Source organism: Ipomoea nil, unplaced genomic scaffold, assembly GCF_001879475.1.
Source record: "Ipomoea nil cultivar Tokyo-kokei standard unplaced genomic scaffold, Asagao_1.1 scaffold1834, whole genome shotgun sequence".
In the NCBI taxonomy this organism is placed as follows: Eukaryota; Viridiplantae; Streptophyta; class Magnoliopsida; order Solanales; family Convolvulaceae; genus Ipomoea; species Ipomoea nil.
Genome location: NW_017618262.1, coordinates 3507671 through 3520823, shown reverse-complemented (window position 1 = coordinate 3520823; position 13153 = coordinate 3507671).

Here is a 13153-nt window from a genome sequence, read left to right as displayed (position 1 = left end):
ATCGAGTAGAACAAGAGATGTCAATATATTTTCGACCGAAAATCTGTCACACATGATCTTATCTGTACAATTAGCTTATCCTATGTGATTTGTAAGGGTTTTTTTTTTTTTTTTTTTTTTTTTTTTTGTATATATATATATATATATATATATATATATATATATATATTGTATTTTGTTTTGTTTTGTTTTGTTTTTTTTTTTTTGTTTTTGTTTTTTGTTTTTTTTTTGTTTTTTGTTTTTTGTTTTTTGTTTTTTGTTTTTTTTTTTGAATTGAAACAAAGCACAAATCAATTCTCATTATCAGCTTGTAAAGCATCTATCACAAACAAAGACGGAATAAAAAACCAATAACGACAATCAGACAAAGAACCAGCCTCCCTAGCAATTAAGTGGGCAGCTCGGTTAGTTGACCGTTTAACATAATAGAAACACAGCTCATCAATGGTGGCTGCTATTTCTTTTACATCATCTAAAATCAAATCAAATCAAAAGTCGATTCCCTCGGAGTCCCATGCAACGCATATAAGACCTCCTGTGCATCCATCTAAACATCCACTTTGGTTTCCCTCATCGCCTTCAACCAACTCAGTGCTTCCCAGACCCCCACCGCCTCCACCTCACGTGTTACCAACTCCAGTACTGCCATTGCCGGTGGTGTACGACGCATCAACGTTCATTTTCGACCGTCCTTTCCCCGGACGACACCATTTTTGTGGACCAGAGCTCCCACCCTTTCACCCTCTGCCTCCAACCCATTAGCTTGCCACCACCCTTGCCAAACTGCCAGTGCCTTCAACACAATTCCGTCCACTGTCGCCACCCCTCCTCTCCATACAACATCATTCCTAGTTTGCCATAAACTCCAGCATATCATGATCAAATAACATTGCAGATCGTCCCTCAACGTTCTCAGCAATCTGTCTGATCCCCCTGCTCAAAAATTGTTCCTCCGTGATCATAGCAACCCCCACCTTCTGCCAACATAGTTTCGCTACCCTACATTGGAAGAGAATATACAGTGCGGTTTCATCATCTTCCTGGCATAGACGGCACTCCTGTGCACATAGCAGTCTTCGACTCTGGAGCACATCCGCCGTGGGCAAGCATTGCGTGCAAACTTGCCACCAGAATGTGTTCACTTTTGGTGGCAATCGCAAATTCCACATCCCCGTCCAGCCGCACCATCCGTCCATTCTCGCTTCTCCCGTAAGTAGCTGGTAACAACTCTTCACCGTGAGCCGACCTCTTTTATCACCTGCCCAATAAAGGGTATCCACACACACTCTACGACTCAGCAGAATGCGTAGAACCAGTTCAGCATCCCTTTCCCTTAGGATATCGCGCACCACCTCCGTATCCCACTCCCTTCGGTCAACACACATTAATGCTTTTACCTTCGTATTCGCTAATTCATCTGGCATCTCAGATTCCACCTTCCTGTTCCACACTTCAAGCAACCATGCATCTCCCCATACCTTTACAGTTTCCCCGTCGCCCACCCTCCAATAGCATCAATTCAAGATTTCCCGAGTCTACCAAATATTCTTCCATACGATTGATGGATTATACCCTAGCTTAGCATCGAGAAATGACACTTTAGGATAGTATCGCGCTTTCAACACCCTCGCCACTAGCGAATCCGGGAACTTCACCAATCGCCAAGCTTGTTTAATAAGCATGGCAAAGTTAAACTCGTGAATTCTCCTAAACCCCATGCCTCCTATTTTCTTCGGGACGCACAACTTCTCCCACCGCATCCACCGTATCCCTCCACCAGTCCAACTACTACCCCTCCACCAAAACCCGTTGAGAATTCCCTCCAACTCACGGCACAACTCTTGCGGTAATAAAAAGACGGCCATGGTGTACATTGGTAATGCCTGAAAGACCGTCTTTATCATAACCTCTTTACTAGCTCTCGACAAGAACCTATTATTCCAATTGTTAATGCGTGCCACGATCATCTCTCGTACAAAACCCAACACTTCTCACTTCCTCCTCCCTATCAACGATGGTAACCCAAGTAATGCCCAACCCTCTCACCCTCCTATACTCCCATAATCTCACTCACAATAACTCTGTCCTCCCGATTGACATTGTCGCTGAAATACAACGAGGACTTATCCAAATTTACCTCTTGGCTCGAAGCGTCTGCGTACTCCCGCAAAATTGCGGCAATCACGTCAACTTCAAACACATTTGCCCTAAAAAACACAAAACAATCATTAGCAAACAATAAGTGTGCCACCCTCGGTGCCCCCCGTGCTACCGCCACCCCATGCACGGTGCCACCTTCTTCCTGTCTCTGAATTGCCGCAGTTAGACCCTCCGCCACCAATATAAATAGATATGGTGAAAACGGATCGCCCTAGCGCAACCCCCGACTTGGACGAATCGGTCCAATTCCTTCCCCCCCCCCTCCCCCCCCCCCCTCCCCACGAGCACATTATATTCGACCGTCTGAACACAATACATGACTAGCGCCACCCACCTTTCACTAAATCCCATATGCACCATAGTCTGTTCTAAAAAACCTCATTCCACTCTATCGTACGCCTTGCTCATATCGAGCTTAAGCGCAACGAATCCCTCTCCCCCTTGCCTCTTCTTTTTCATGAAATGATGTGTTTTAAACACCATCAGTACATTATCCGTGATCATCCGACCTGGGACAAATGCACTCTGACTTGACGAGATTAACCCATGCAACAAAGGCTTTAACCGATTGGCCAACACCTTTGATATAATTTTAAACAAAGATATTGGTCGCAAATCCCTCATGGTCTCCGACTTCTCTTTCTTAGGGATTAGTGCGATATTGGTTTGGTTGATCCCTTTAGGTAATTCACCCGTCTCCATAAACCTAGCTTCTGCACAACACGACTACATCCCCTCCCACAATGTGCCAATAATTTTGATAAAACCCTGGGCTCATCCTGTCGAGCCTCGGGGACTTATTCGGATGCATGTTTTCCATCGCCACCCAGACTTCCTCCGCTGCCACCGAACGAGTCAGTAGAGTGTTCTGCAACTCAGTGACATGCCCTGTGACACAATCCAAAATAGGCCGCATATCACCCTGACAGGATGTAAACAACCGTTCAAAATAGTCCACCATGTGCGTCCCTAACTCCGGCGTCCCTGTTATCCAGTTCCCATCATCATTTCGTAACTTAGTGACCTGATTACACCTCTTACGCCCCTTGACAGAGTTATGGAGGAACTTAGTGTTCATATCCCTGCATTTATACCAGAATTCTTTGGCCCGCTGCTTCCAAAATGCACTCTGTTGATCAAGGATACAAAGATATTCCTTCTGCACCTCTCCTAACTCCCATTGTCGTCGCATGTCCCAACATGACCGCAACATCTCCATCCCTCGCCTACACTGATCAAGTCTCTTCCCAAAATCCCGCACTCTCCCTTTGCCCCACTGCATTAATTCCCTCCCACACTTCACAATCTTGCTTAAAATCCGAACAACGCTATCCCAACTTCTCCCCACTACCTCCCTACACTTAGTCTCTTGAATCCAAACGTTCTCGAATTTAAAACCTCCCCTACCCCATCGTCTGGCCATCTGAACCGGAGACACGAGCAATGGAAGGTGATCACTTGCAGGACCTTCCAGTGAACGTACTCTTGCACCCCTGTAAAGTTCTTGCCAAGCTTCACTAACCAAGATCCTATCGAGCTTTTCCTCTGCCCAAGCCAACAACCCCCGTCCTCTTTCCCATGTAAATTGATATCCATTGAATTCTAACTCCTCCAAATCGCAGTCATACACCGCCTCTCTAAATCCCCTCAACAGCCAAGGTGGATGAGGATCCCTTCCCCTCTTCTCCTCCGCCCTCATAAGATCGTTAAAATCACCCATAATAGCCCAAGGCATAGAATAAAGATTAGAAAGATACCTCAGTAGTGCCCACGACCCGTCGTTGGCTGCATTATGAGTGACCATAGTACCCCGTGAACGGCCACCCACTGCATTCTCCGCCTATACGAACCTTCGTATCTATATAATAATGCCTTGAGTATCCCAGAACCTCCACCTCCAAATTGTCCTTCCAGAACACCGCTAACGCTCCACTACTCCCTTCACTTCCCATGCCTAGACATCCTACACATCCCAGTTGCTTCTTAATACTTTCCAGTCTATGTACATCGCAAAGTGTCTCGCTAAGAAACACGAGTTGTGGCCTCTTATTATGTTGGACTATATCCAATAGAACATGAATTGTCGCTAGGTTGCCAAGCCCCCAACAATTCCAGGCTAAGAAACTCATTGGCTCATTGCTCCTGGCGGGCCTGCATAGCAGCACCCGCCAAAGACCTTTTTTTGGATTTCTACCTTCAACACTAACCATACCAACCACCTGATCAACACCACAACCCACATCCTCCACCCTACGACATTTTTGTTCCACTATGGTCACCTCGCTATCATCCTCCCCATCCGGACTGCCTAACGTTTCCACGACATGCACACGACCTTCAATTGAGTTTATCATGTACACGTCTCCCTCACTTACAGAATTCTGCGTAACTGCCATCACCCTTCCCACGCATCGCCGAATCCTCCACCAACCAGCGCTGCCCCATCAACACCATCGATCGCCAGCCAACAGGCCAGAGCCCAGCCCCGTACTGCTTCTCGCCCACCACCCCTCCTTCCTCAAAATTTTTTGCACAAAAACGCTCGGAGTACCCCAGCAGACCACATAAGAAACAGAAGGTGGGCAACCTCTCACTTGAAATCCACCCAAAACCAATCACCTCCTTGCTTCTTGAGTTTCATCTTACGTTTTAGAGGCTTCGTCATACCAATCTCCACCCTCACTCACATGAAACTCTTCCAGGTACCTTCAAAGTTATTTTGGTCGGTAGTGACAAATCGCCCAATGTAATTGCCAATCGCCTCCGCCACCCGTACTGCCATAACCCCCGGTGTGAGGTTATGGACCTGGACCCAGAACTCTGCATGCGACAACTCAACGTTGAGAGGCGACTGCTCCTCCTCAAGTCGCTTCACCAGCATAAGGTTCTACTCAAACGACCAGGGCCCGTCTTCCACCACCCGCTTCAGATCAAATTCATGGTAAAATTGAAACAAGAATAAATTTTGTTGAAGCTCCTTGATATATAGTGACTCCCTTGTCAGGCCTCCATACACCCACCATCGTGTCTCTGACCACCGGAAAATTGATCGGCCAGTCCGTCAGAAGCCTACCAACCGCTGCATATTTCAGCCTCGCCACCTCCTCCACCCCTAACACAAGCCCTCTTACCTCCTCCTCTTCCTCAAGAGATAGCGTTACACACCTCTCCATGATCGCTTGGGACGAAGACGTCATCGTGAAGGACGAAGACCACCAATCACCTCAGAAAAGACAAAGACAAGCCAGATGCCAATCTAGGGAAAAGAAGCCCCCAGACACCGTTAAAAAGGGAAAGGGGGGCCGCTAACCACCGCTGAAAGGAGAGCCAAGCACCACTCAGAGGCAAAGAAACCATCAACCACCATGAAAAAATAAAAGTAGAACCGCCCGTCATGGGTATGGGAAGGAAAAACACACGGCACACGACCAAGAGGGAAAATATCAAGACTAGTTTTCAATCTATTAATAACGAAGTTAAAACTCCTTAAATAATTAATTCCAAGCATTAATATTTAGGTTTGATCAGGACTCAGGAAGGGTGGGAAGCCATTGGTTTTGGGATACGACGACGTTTACTTGGGGAATGGGCTTTGTTGTGTGATTTGTAAGTTATTGCACAATGGGTGTAATTCTCGAATAATAATTGCGAGTTCTCTCGTACAAAAAGAAAAAGGAAAAAAAAAACTCCCTCTAAAATAGGTCAAAATCGCAATAACGACAAAATGGGTAAGCAATAAATCTCTAACCTCCCACGTAGGGGTGTAAACGAGCCGAGTCGAGCTCAGGCCTGAGTAGGCTCGTGCTCGAGCTTGTTAATGGAAGCTCGGCTCGAGCTCGATCGAGCTCAAGAACTGATGCTCGAGCTCGAGCTCGAACTCGATCTTGAACTCGAGTTCGAGCTTGATCTTGAACTTTTTAATTGTTAATTTTATATATTATAATTATATGACGAGCCACGAGCCTAAATTGGCTCGGCTCGAGCTCGATTATTGATTGAACTTGAGCCGAGCTTTGACCGAGCTCGAGCTGAGTTTTGACCGAGCCGCTTACGAGTGACTCGCGAGAGCGGCTCGGCTCATTTACACCCCTACTCCCACGTTTTGGCAGCAAAGGTGCTTTTTTTTTTTTTTTTTTTTTTTTTTTTTGTATAGTTTAAGAAATAAAAATAAAAATATTTAACTGATGACAACGTCGAGTATTGAAATGCCTTCATTTTTTAATGCGTCAAACAACGTGGAGATGATGATGATGAGGATTAAAAAAAATTAATAATAATAATAATAATAATAATAATAATAATAATAATAATAATAATAATGTGTGATGTGTATATTAGTGCAGCCGAATTGAAGTAAATTGGCTCATTGTTGATAAGTGTATAATTGTCTATGTTTTCATATCTTACTTGAACCTATTTTACTTGATAAATATTTTATGATTTCATTCAAAATGTGCATTACTTTCATTGTTAACATCTTTAAGTACATATATTTATGATTTGGAGATAATTGAACATTTTTCATCAATTTTAGATGAATTTTGAATCAATAGGAGCCAATAATAAGAAGCTAAGAAAATGACTAAAAACACTTATAAGAGAGTTAAAAAAGTAGTCTTTTCAATGGCCTTGATCATATGGAAAAATCAAGGGAAAAGTGAGACAAAAGATTAGGAAGTTACAATTCTTGCTCAACATATATAACGGATCTTCAATATTTTGATCATATTTCAATGTAGGAATGTTCAAACTGAAATTTTTGCACCATTGAAAAGCCAATTCAATGGGATACAACTTTTATGGGATCATCATCAAGTCTAATTTCATCGTCAAAATGGTCAAAAATAGTAAGGAAAGTTATTTTGCCAAGATGGACGGGTTTCCCTAAGGGCATCCATTGCTACTTTATTTCTTCAAGTTAAATTGCATTTTCTAGGCAATGGAAAGGCGTCGATTAGGTCGTCCTTGAGCCCGTCCCAGTATACTCTACTCATTATATAAGTGATATTTGAGTTCTTTTTCCATGGTTCTAACCCATGGACTAGCCTTAGCCATTTTCTATAATTTCCTTTCATATTTTTAATTTAAATTAGGCTTAAATTTAGGTTTATTTACATTTTAGAAGCTTTTAATCACGCTTTTAATCTAGAAATATGTTGTACAATTAAAGACATTCAAATGGATAGGCTCTAACCGCTCTGTCCATGCTAAATCAACGTAAAATAAGACTGATATCAGATAAACCTTTTTGAAATATAATAATAAATTATATCGTTTTCTGTTTAAGCATATATGCATGCATGTTATGCCTGTCAAAATGGACCGATATGTAAAAACTAAAGTACAACCGGGCACCGGCGCCACTAGTTTCATCCAAAATAAAATTATATATATATATATATATATATATATATATATATATATATATATATATATATATATATATATATAATTTTATTAATCACTCTTCTAATCCCAAAAGAAGAAATATTAATATGTAAATAAAAATAATGATTATTTTGATGGCGGAACAAAACATTTATATTAGAGGAGTTAAAATTATACTAATATTATTATTTCAACTAGTTTCAAAACCTCCCTTATCTAAAAAATTGTAAGAGCCAATAATGGTGAGAATTTAGCACGAATATATTGATCTAATCTAAATCTAAATATTAAATAAAAGCTAGAACTTGTATGATCTAACAAAATTAGAAAATGCATCAGTGTAATTCATTACAATGATAATTTGTGCATTGTACTTACTTTCTTGAACAATTACAATTTTTTTTTTTCTAATTTTACATATTTTTTTTCATAGCGACAAGCTAAGTGCTTGATCATAATAATACGAAGATAAAAGAGGGGAAAGCAAATTCTTGGCCAAAAAGAAACATTGCACGTAAATAAGGTTGGTGATGCACTTGCAACCTTGGGCGCTCACCAACAGACGGATTGAAGAAGTTGTTTTCAATGACTCGATACGTGTGTGTCACTAGTGCCCGCAGAGTGAGCGAGAGCAACTAGTCAGTTTTCTTTAGGGGTCTTGCCCGCCTCCCCTCCCGGTTTGATTGAAAAAACAAGACTTGTAAATGCAATACCAATTTATTACTTCTTTCCATTTAGTGTCGTCATACCTTGTTGTTTTTCTCGATACCTTATTGTGGTACCTTTAAGTTCAAAAATCATATCTAACATAATGTACTAATTGATTATTTTTAATGTCCTGTAATTTTACTCTTTTTTTATTAATTTATTTAATCGCATAGTGTACAAATTTTCCAAATTGTTATAATAATAAAAATACCGTGTTAATGTGTTATCGTTTTTATGCAAATATATAATTGCTATGATGTAATTACAAAAATATATAAAATAGTGGGCGGGAGACATGATCGATCAACTGACGACTGCAATATCTCGTTACATGTTGCCATGAAAGTTCGTTTTTAGTCTTCTTCTTCATATAAAACGAAAGGGTACGGAACCGTATTGTGCGTCACCACTTTTGACTTCCTTTTTAATGATAAAATAAAATAGTAATTAATTTAATCGTTAGGTAATGGTTAGTTGATTTTGTCGGACTATTGGACACGACCATTAATTTATTTTCAAGAAAATTAACAAACAAGCTCCGTTGATGAGTAGTTAAATGTCAAGACATAAGTGAAAAATTAAATTAAATATATTGCTATTTTATTTGATATAATTAATTAAAATCGATGCAATACAATTTACTTGTGTAAATTAAATATGCCAATGTAGGATAGGACCACATAAGTCAGTAATGACGATCCACATGTTAAGATCCGTTTGAAATGAGAAATTTATTTTAATTTTTTTTTTCTGTGCAAAATTTTTAATGTTTACTATTTAAAGAAAATAAAGATAATAAAAAATATTTATTTTAATCAAAGATTTTTAAAAATGTTTTGATAGAAAATGAGATTTTTACTTGGGCATTTTACCAATATAATCCATTTCTCGGCTCTCTCTGATCTCCTTCTCCCTTAGTGGTATCAACTGAGGGGACTAACCTACCATTTAGAGTCACTATTTGAATTGGATTGGGTTGGTCAAGTTAAAATTTGAGGTAGGCTAGGCGGAGCCAAACAGTAAAAATGTTGACTTGTCTCAACTCATAATCCAAATAATTAAACAAAAATAAATTTTTACTTTTTATTTTTCAATTTATTTAGTTTGAAGTGGTTGTGTTTATCAATTTAACATAATTAACATTTTATTAAAAAATAATTTTGTAATAGATTTTTATTATTTTTTACAAAAATGAACCAAATAGAAATATATATATATATATATATATATATATATATATATATATATATATATATATATATATATATATATATATATATATATATATAATTTTCTAATTTTTAGTTAAACACCCGAAAATTAAAAAAAAAATAGAAAAATGATTTGTTTTTAGAATTTTTTTTTTTTTTTTTTTGAGTTTTCAGAAAACCCTTACAACATAGTTAGTTAATGAAATAGGTAAGAAATGAAATGCATTCCTGTGTGGTTAGAAGAAGAAGTTCTTCCTCTTCTTTTTTTTCCACATCGTCTGAGAGTGATAATTAATTATTTGCCAATAATATGGGCAATTATATATATATATATATATATATATATATTGGCAAGCAATAAAGATTAAAAATTTTGCCAGGTAAACCTTGCCTTGTGACACTAGGCGATAAAGGATCACAAGGATAGCTGACCGACTAAAACAAAAAATGCCAATAAACTACTCCCACTATAAGTCAAACTTAGAACCTTGCGATGGCAAAGCTAAAAATCTGACCAATTTAGTTGAGTTGTCCCCAATAATGATTAAATTCAAACTAAATAAAAGAGGTTCTAAATTAAAGTAGATGAAGACCTTTAAATTGATAAGCATAAAAACATAATATATTACTATCTTTTCATATAAAAGATATTTTATTATCCTTTTGTAATCGTTTCAATTGTATTTAGATGCTATTCTTCATAGTAGTAGCCGAAAAAAAAAAAAAGAGTCCTAAAAAAATGATCGATGGAACAAAAGATGCTAATATATTTTCGGTCGAATTTGTTATACGTGATCTTACTTGTGCAGTTTGCTTATTCAGTGTGGTTTGTAAATTATTGCACAAAAGATATGACCCTCATATAATAATTCGAGTTTCTCTCATTAAAAAAAAACCCTCCCTCTAAAGAATAGGTCAAAATCGCATGCAAATAATGACAAAATGGGTAAGTAATAAATCTCTAACCTCCCACGTTTTGGCAGCGAAAGGTGCCTTTTTTTTTTTTTTTTTTTTTTCTTTGATACCGTATTCGCCGTACCATATTTGACTTAAGTATAGTTTAAGAAATAAAAATAAAAATATTTAACTGATGACGAGTTCAATATTGAAATGCCTTCATTTTTTAATGCGTCAAACAACATGGAGATGATGATGATTTATAATAATAATAATAATAATAATAATAATAATAATAATAATAATAATAATAATAATAATAATAATAATAAATGTGTGATGTGTATATTAGTGCTGCAGCCGAATTGAAGTAAATTGGCTCATTGTTGATAAGTGTATAATTGTCTATGTTTTCACCTCTTGAACCTATTTTACTTGATAAATATTTTATGATTTCATGCAGAATGTGCATTAATTTCATTGTTTACATCTTTAAGTACATATATTTATGATTTGAAGATAATTGAATATTTTTTGTCAATTTTGGATGAATTTTGAGTCACTAGGAGCTAATGAGAAGCTAAGACGATGACTAAAATATTTATAAGAGAGTCAAAAAAGTAATCTTTTCAATGGCCTTGATCATATGGTCAAATCAAGACAAAAGTGAGACAAAAGATTATGGAGTTACAATTCTTGCTCAACATAACCGATGATCAAAATTTTGATCATATTTCAATGTAGGAATGTCTAAACTGAGAATTTTTGCACAATTGGAAAGCCAATTCAATGGGATGAAATTTTTATGGGATCATCATCAAGTCTAATTCTAACGTTAAAATGATCGAAAATAGTAAGGAAAATGATTTTGCGATGGAAAGATTTCCCTGAGGACATCCATTGCTACTTTATTTCTTCAAGATAAATTGCATTCTGCTAGGCAATGGAAGGGCGTCTGTTAGATAGTCCGTGAGCCCATCCCAGTGTACTTTACTCATTATATAAGTGAGATTATTTAAGTTCTTTTTCCATGGTTCTAATAACCCCATGGACTAGATTTAGCCATTTTCTATAATTTCCTTTCATATTTTAAATTTAAATTAGACTTAGATTTAGGTCCATTTACATTTTTGGAAGCTTTTAATCAAGGATTCAACATATTTCAAGATTACTCTTCTATTTTCAATATATAAGTCTACTTCTCTTTTATCTTTTTCCTTTGCAATATTTATGCTAATTATTTTTTTAAATCAAAATTTTTTATGCTTATTACTTATGTATTTACTTGTTAATTTGTGCTTAATTAATGTGTGCTGAATACTTCTTGATTATTACATAAAGGCTATAAATACAACTTAGGGTTATTGAGTTTATGAAGGATTCTTGCTTATATCTTCTTAATGTTTGGTTTACAACATTTATTACTATGGTGTTTGGTTTACACAATATCTATTAGACCAAAGTACATGTGAGGTCCCTATACTATAGTATTTTGTTCAATTTAATCCATGCAATTTAAACAGTGGTACAATTAAGGACAATAGTTAACGATGTTAATATGATCGTAACTATATTCAAATACCAACTCATATATTATTTAATAAATATTTAAAATTAATTATTTTTACCACAAATATGTTACATTAATATGTCCAAAATAAACAATTATATATATATATATATATATATATATATATATATATATATATATATATATATATATATATATATATATATATAACACATAGAGATTTGAATATTCAACCAATTAATAACAAAACTTCTGCCAAGCACCTTGTGCTCAGATGACACCCCCGTGGCTCTCCTTAATAGAGAGAATGTCAAAGGATCAAGCCCTGGTAGTGGGGTATTGACTCTTTGGTATGCAACAGATAGAGAAATATTGGCATAAGTCAATGGTATTGTTAACATCGTTAAATGCACCATAAGGACTAAATAGAACAAAAATACTATAGTACAAGGACCACATAACATAATTAAGTACTTGACTAGTATTCTTAACATCGTTAACTATTGTTAAATGCACAATAAGGACTAAATTAAACAAAAATACTATAGTACGAAGCCTACTCCACTCTTCTTTCACAACTCGTGAAAGGGTTTGCACTATCACTCCTTGTACAAACTGCTTCAAGTTGGCTTCCTTGATCACTAAGCCGGACAGCCACATGATAGGTTTTTCAACTCCTTGAGTTTACTCTGCCTCTATCAACTTCTTCCTAAGTTGAGATTTGGAAAGATAATCTGATGTTTCTCCAACAGGTTGAAGCCTTGTCTTGAAGTCTGGATGAATCTTCACTTGAGAAATTACAAGACTGCTTCAAGTTGTGAAGTATGAGAAGAATGAGCCTTTGAAAAACTTCACAAGATCACTGGTTATGAAAAGCTTTTAAGAGAGAACTATTTGAAGAGCTTTTCTTTGGTTAGCAAGAAAAGAAAAAAAAAAAAAAAAAAAAAAAAACAGCCCCTTCTTCAATGGTGAAGAGAGGTATTTATAGGTGGAAAAATCCATCCGTTGGAGAGAGATGGAAATTTCAAACCTAATAACCAGTGAGTATTAACCAGTGGGCATTGAGCATTTAATGCACTTGTATTGTGTAGCCGTTGGAGCCAAAAACATTATGGCTTTTGTCCTTGTTCTCTGACAAGATGGTACAAGTCTTTTAATGCTCCTTGTCTTTTGTGAAGATATTCCTAGGACACTTTTTGTCCGAATGATTTGCCCATCTTAGTCATAGACAACATTCTCATTGCTTTACTTGAATAAA